The sequence below is a fragment of the Nicotiana sylvestris genome, chromosome 4 (assembly GCF_000393655.2).
Source record: "Nicotiana sylvestris chromosome 4, ASM39365v2, whole genome shotgun sequence".
NCBI lineage: Eukaryota > Viridiplantae > Streptophyta > Magnoliopsida > Solanales > Solanaceae > Nicotiana > Nicotiana sylvestris.
This window is the reverse complement of record NC_091060.1, coordinates 118,124,121-118,131,156: the sequence shown is the minus strand read 5'-3', so window position 1 is coordinate 118,131,156 and position 7,036 is coordinate 118,124,121.

Here is a 7,036-nt window from a genome sequence, read left to right as displayed (position 1 = left end):
TTACTACAATTTCTGATAGTAGTAATCTGATTGAAGGCTCTGGAAGAGATACTATAACTCTGCCTAAAGGAACAATACTTATCATAGAGAATGCAATGTTCTCCTCCAAGTCCAAGAGGAACTTGTTGAGTTTTAAAGATATCCGACGAAATGGATATCATATTGAGACAATAGATGAGAATAATCTTGAATATCTCATCATTACCAAGAATGTCTCTGGCCAAAAGAGGGTTATTGAGAAGTTCCCATCTTTATCTTGTGGCCTATATTGGACAAGAATTAGTGCAATTGAGGCACATTCTATTGTGAACCAAAAGGTTACTGATTCCAATACTTTTGTACTTTAGCATGATCGATTGGGATACCCTAGATCAATTATGATGAGACGAATTATAGAAAACTCAAATGGGCATCCATTAAAGAATTTAAAGATTCTTTTAAATAATGAATTTTCTTGCACTTCTTGTTATCAAGGCAAGTTAATTATTAGACCATCACCAGCAAAGGTTGGGATTGAGTCCCCTACGTTTTTAGAACGTATACAAGGGGACATTTGTGGACCTATTCACCCACCTAGTGGGTCGTTTAGATATTTTATGGTTTTAATAGACGCATCTTCTAGATGGTCTCATGTTTGCCTATTGTCATCTCGCAACCTCGCGTTTGCAAAATTAATGGCACAAATAATTCTATTACGGGCGCAATTTCCCGATAATTCAATTAAGTCTATTAGACTGGATAATGTTGTTGAGTTTTCATCCCAGGCATTTAATGATTATTGCTTATCAATTGGGATAAAAGTGGAACATCTTGTAGCTCATGTTCGTACAATCTTTAATTAAACGTCTGCAATTGATAGCAAGACAGTTACTCATGAAAACGAGGTTGCCCACTTCTATTTGGGGTCACGCCATTTTGCATGCAGCAATGCTAGTTCATCTCAGACCGATAGATTATCATAAATATTCCCCGTTGCAATTAGTTTTGGGTCATGAACTTAATATATCCCATTTAAGAATTTTTGGATGCGCAGTATATGTGCCTGTAGCACCGCCATATCACACCAAAATGGGTCCCCAAAGAAGGTTAGGAATATATGTTGGGTTTGAATCACCCCCGATTATTCGCTACCTCGAAACATTAACGGGGGATTTGTTTATTGCACGATTTGCAGACTGTTGATTCGATGAGACACTTTTCCCAAAATTAGGAGGAGAAGTTGGTGAAACCAAATAGGAAATTTTATGGAAAAATCCATCATTATGTCATCTTGATCCACGTGCCTCTATTTGTGAAAAAGAGGTGCAAAAGATTATCCATTTGCAGAGAATAGCAAATCAAATGTCAGACGCATTTACGGATCTGAAAAGGATAACAAAATCACATATTCCTGCAGAGAATGTTCCAATCCGTATTGATGTCTCTGTTGGACAATCTTCTAGTGTCATAGCTAATGAGTCAAAAGCACGCCTAAAACGTGGCAGACCATTAGGTTCCAAAGATCGAAATCCTAGAAAAAGGAAAACAAATGATCAAAATGACACTACAAAAGAATCTCATGAAGAAATCCATGATTTAATAAATTCTGAGATTCATGAGGAAACCACTAAGCCCGAGACTCAAGAAAATAAGGAACTATCAATAAATCCAATCAATATTGAGACAAATTTGAATCGATTGGATATAGTGGTGGATTATGTCTTTGCATATAATGTTGCATCTAGAATTTTGCAAGATAGTGATGATCTTTAACCTCAATCTATTGGAGAATATCGACAAAGACGTGATTGGCCAAAATGGCAAGAAGCAATCCAATTAGAGTTGAACTCACTTGCAAAACGTGAAGTTTTTGGGCCTGTAGTCCAAACACCTAATGGTGTTAAACCTGTTGGCTATAAATGGGTCTTTGTACGCAAGAGGAATGAGATAAATGAGGTACAAAGATATAAGGCACGCCTTGTTGCACAAGAATTTTCACAAAGGCCTGGTGTCGATTATGAAGAGACATATTCACCCGTTATGGATGCTATAACATTCCGTTATCTCATTAGTTTTGTTGTCCATGAAAAGCTTGACATGCATTTAATGGATGTAGTTACCGCTTACATTAATGTCTCACTTGATAATGAGATATACGTGAAAATTCCCGAGGGATTCAAAATGCCTAAAGCAAATAATTCAAAGTCCTGGGAAATATTTTCAATCAAATTGCAAAGATCTTTGTATGGTCTAAAGCAATCAAGGACGAATGTGATATAATCGTCTTAGTGAGTATTTATTAAAGGAAGGCTATATAAATGATGGCATTTGTCCATGTGTTTTTATAAAGAAAACAACATCAAAATTTGTTGTACTTACCGTATATGTTTGTGATGACCCAAAAGGTCATCACTTGCTTTTAAATTGAATTCTGTATTTCCGAGGCCTTGAAAACCTCATTTAGCATCACTTCATTTTGCGTGCACAGTTCGAGCGGGTAGCTGGAAAGCCTAAATATGAAAATCTGTGAAAAATGATAAATTTTGACTATAAAATGAGCTAATTTGACTTCGGTCAATGTTTTGGGTAAACGGATCCAGACCCGTAATTTGACAGTCCCAGAGGGTCCGTAGGAAAATATGGGACTTGGACGTATGCCCGGAATCGAATTCCGAGGTTCCAAGCCCGAGGAATAAATTTTCAAAGAAAATTGTTTTATGAAATTATTTAAAGTATTTGGAAATGAATTTTGATTAAAACTGGAGGGTATCGGGCCCATATTTTGGTTTTGGCGCCCGATACAGGTCTTATATATGATTTAAGATGATTCTGTGGAATTTGGTGAGAAACGGATGTCATTTGACGTGTTTCAGACCTAAATTGCAAAATTTAAGGTTTTAAGAAATTTTGAAATATTTCATTGATTTTGAGGTTTAATTCATTGTTAATGATGTTAGTTTGGCGATTTGATCGCACAGATAAGTTCATATGATGTTTTTGAGTTAGTATGTATGTTTGGTTTTGAGCCTCGAGGGCTCGGGTGTATTTTGGATAGGTTTCGGGATGTTTTGCACTTAGGAAAAGTTGCAAATTTGTTGCTTCTAGTGCACAGACCTTTTGTGCATCGCGATCACGTACTCGTGATCGCGAAAGGGAACTGGGATGGGGGTGGCATTTGTTCTACACGAACGCGAAGAGAGGGACGCGAACGCAGAGCACTGGAGGGCTGCTCTACGCGAACGCGACCCATTTCCCGCGAACGCGTATAGTAAATTAGAGGTGGGCTAGGATGTTGTTGTTCTTCTACGCGAACGCGTACGTAGGTCCGCAAACGCGAAGGTCAGGGGGGGCAACCCTTCATGAAAGCGTAGGTGAACTCGCGATCGCGTAAGTTCACTTCTGGCAGCTCTTCGCGATCGCGACAGTGTTCTCGCGAACGCGATGGACACTGTCACCCAGCACTTAAAAACAGTAGCTAAGTCGGGATTTAGCCCATATTTTCATATTTTCAAAACTAGAGAGCATTGAGGCGATTTTCAAGGAACAAGTTCTTCCCCAAAGCATTGGTATATGATTCTAAACCTTTTTCTTACGATTTCCCATTGCATTTCATCAATCTTTATCCAAAAATCTAGAGTTTTTATGGTAGAAATTGGGAATTTGGGTAGAGTTAGGGCTTTTTGATTATTTGGGAATTTGACCTCATTTTGGGGTCGAATTTCAAAACAAATTATATATTCAGGCTCGTGGGTGAATAAATGGGTGATAGGGTTTTGGTCCGAACCTCGTGTTTTGACCAAGCGGACTCGGGGTCAATTTTTGACTTTTTGGGAAGAATGATTAGAAAGCTATAATTAAGCATTGGAATTGGATTGTTTAGCATTTATTGATGTTATGAAGCCGGTTATGTATAGATATAATTGATTTGGAGCCGAATTCGAAAGAAAAGGCGGTGTTTGAGGCTTAAGTTGGCCGTGGAAGTTCGAGGTAAGTGTCCGGTCTAACCTTAGCTTGAGGGATTAGGAGTTGTGTCATATTTGCTATTTGCTTCTTATTGAGTATGACGTATAGGCATGGTGACGAGTATGTATACGTTGGTGTCGAGCATGACCATGAGTCTTAAATTGCAACTTATTGTATTCTTAAATGATATTACGGATGCTTTAATTGATGATTCTCGATATTGAGCAAGGATTTAGTTTGTTTTCGTGGAAATTACTAAGTTTGAATATTGGTGATAGCTGAAATGGTTAGATGTTGGATTAAGATTGGTTATAGATGTTTCTCCTTTACTGGGACGTATTTATTTATGATGTCGATTCCCTTGCCGGGATAGTGTAGTTCGTTATTGATCCCTTGCCAGGACTATTGTTATGATTATTGTTGACTATATATTTGGAACGGGTTGCGCGCCGTAATATTATTATATATGCATCGGGTTGCACGCCGCAACATTATTATATATGGATCGGGTTGCACGCTGCAACATTATTATATAAGGATCGGGTTGCACGCCGCAACAATGTTATATTGGATCGGGTTGCACGCCGCAACAAATATTATATTGGATCGGGTTGCACGCCTCAACAGTGATATAAATGGATTGGGTTGCACGCCACAATAGTGTTAAACGATAAGGGATCGGGTTGCGCGCCGCAACAGTATTATTATTGTTTTGTTGTAGATTTTGAATTGTTCTCTTATATTTCTCTTAAGTTTCTGTTGGATTTGACATTTTCCCCGTAGCATGTACCCCCTTCCATTTAAATTGTTTATTCCTATTTATTTTTCGTTGTATATTATATAACTGCAAAAGTTTATCTGGAGTCGAGTCGTAGCCTCGTCACTACCTCGCCGGGGTTAGGCCAGGCACTTACCAGCACATGGGGTCGGTTATGCTGATGCTATACTTTGCACTCTGTGCAAATACCGGAGTAGCATTGGGACAGTAGCACTTGGGGAGCTAGCCTTCAGTCCATCCAGAGATCCCGAGGTAGTCCTGCAAGCATCCGCAGGCCCTGCGTTCTCTTCTATCCATTTATATGTTATGTTTTCCCTTGTTTCCGAGACAGACTGTATTTCTTTTTTCAGACATTTGTATGTAGTACTCATAGATAGTCCGTGAATATTGTAAAACCAGATTCCGGGTAGAGGAGCATATTGGCATTGTAGTACTGATTTTGATCATTTCTAGCTGTTTAAGTCTTCCGCTTATTCTATTATCTTTAATCTTTAAATTATTGATTACCTGTTAATTCAAGTTGTTAAAAGGATTAAAATGAAAGAGTTAAAATTTCTACATTTCGTGGCTTGCCTAGCTTCTACGAGTAGCGCCATCACGACTCCCGAGGTTGGGAAAATCCGGGTCGTGACAATGTTGATGACATTAACCTTATTTGAACTCCTATAGAACTCCAAAAGGAAATTGATTATTTAAAGAAGGAATTCGAGATGAAAGATCTCGGAAAGATAAAATTATATCTTGGTTTGCAAATTGAACATTTGGCAAACGGAATTTTTGTTCATCAATCTACCTACATAGAAAAGGTATTGAAACGGTTTTACATGGATGTAGCACATCCATTAAGTACTCCGATGGTTGTTTGATCACTTGATGTGAATAAGGATCCATTCCGATCTCAAGAAAAGAATGAAGAGCTACTTGGTCCTAAAGTACCATATCTTAGTGCAATTGGTGCACTAATGTATCTTGCAAATACTACAAGGCCTGACATAACTTTTTTAGTTAATGTCTTAGCAAGGTATAGCTCTACTCCTACAAGGAGACATTGGAATGGAATCAAACACATATTGCGGTATCTAAAAGGAACTACCGATATGTGCTTATTTTATAGCAATAATTGCAGTCCTGATCTTGTTGGTTATACCGATGCTGGGTATTTATCCGATCCACACAAGGCTCGATCTCAAACAGGCTATGTGTTTATATATGGAGGCACTGCCATATCTTGGCGATCGACTAAGCAATCAATTGTGGCTACTTCAACTAATCATGCTGAGATAATTGCTATTCATGAAGCAAGTCGAGAATGTGTGTGGTTGAGGTCTATAATACATCTTATTCGAGACAAGTGTGGTTTGAAGTGTGACAAACTACCCACGATTTTGTATGAAGACAATGCAGTATGCATAGCCCAATTGAAGGGAGGATTCATAAAAGGAGATAGGACAAAACACATTTCACCAAAGTTATTTTTCACACATGATCTTCAAAAGAATGGTGATATTAATGTGCAACAAATTTGTTCAAGTGATAATATGGCTGATTGGTTCACCAAGTCTCTACCGATGTCAACCTTCAAGAAGTTAGTGTACAAGATTGGGATGCGAAGGCTCAAGGATGTGAATTGATGCTCTCATCAGGGGGAGTTAATGCGCGTTGCACTCGTTTTCCCTTACAAGGTTTTGTCCCACGGGGTTTTCCTTGCAAGGTTTTTAACGAGACAACCAAAAGGGGTATTATTAGATATGTGTACTCTTTTTCCTTCTCTAAATTTTTTTTCCCATAGGGTTTTATTTTAGTTAAGGTTTTAACGAGGCACGTTATCTGTTGAATAGACATTCAAGGGGGAGTGTTATAAATAGAATTCTATTTAAGGTGAATGACTATATTGTAGAGAGATTCTAGGGTTTGTTACTTGGTGACTAAGTTACTTTTCCCCTATAAATAGAGGGGTTCTATTCTATTGTAATTGATCCCATATTAATAAGAATTCTCTCTCCCTACTTTTCTATGCAATATTCTTCTTCTTCTTTTATTATTTCGAAAAATATTTTTCAAAATATTTAAGTCAATTAAACATGGAAAAATTGGAAAATATTTTACTTCATACCAAACACACCCCAAATCTCAAAATTTAAAAACTGAATAACGTGTTTGGTCCCTCAATTATTGGTAAAATTTCATTTTGGTCTTTGTGATATATGGCTAAGCACATCTATGTGTTTTTGATTCCTTTACGTAGGAATCAGTTACATTTAGACTCGTGTGATTATATATTTTAAAATATTAGATTTGTGAAGGTTCACAAATAGA